This window comes from Halyomorpha halys, unplaced genomic scaffold (genome assembly GCF_000696795.3).
Source record: "Halyomorpha halys isolate HHAL.00 unplaced genomic scaffold, Hhal_1.1 Scaffold181.1, whole genome shotgun sequence".
Lineage (NCBI taxonomy): Eukaryota > Metazoa > Arthropoda > Insecta > Hemiptera > Pentatomidae > Halyomorpha > Halyomorpha halys.
This window is the reverse complement of record NW_027114494.1, coordinates 392,331-392,621: the sequence shown is the minus strand read 5'-3', so window position 1 is coordinate 392,621 and position 291 is coordinate 392,331.

Here is a 291-nt window from a genome sequence, read left to right as displayed (position 1 = left end):
GGGACCATAATACAAATTAACACTTATCATGCTACACATACAATACTACAATAATTTAACAACATAAATTCAATTAAAACAACTACCTTAAAATTATTATTTCCTCCTATTTCAAATTATATAAATTAATCTGATCTCCTTATTTAGTCTTATATATATGAATTACAATAGTCATTATTGCTGTCTAATAATATTAAAAATACTAATTTAATATTTTAAATACAAAGAAACTGATTACATTAAGCATTATTGTTAAAGTATTATTTGTTATTTTCTAGTTATATTGTTTTT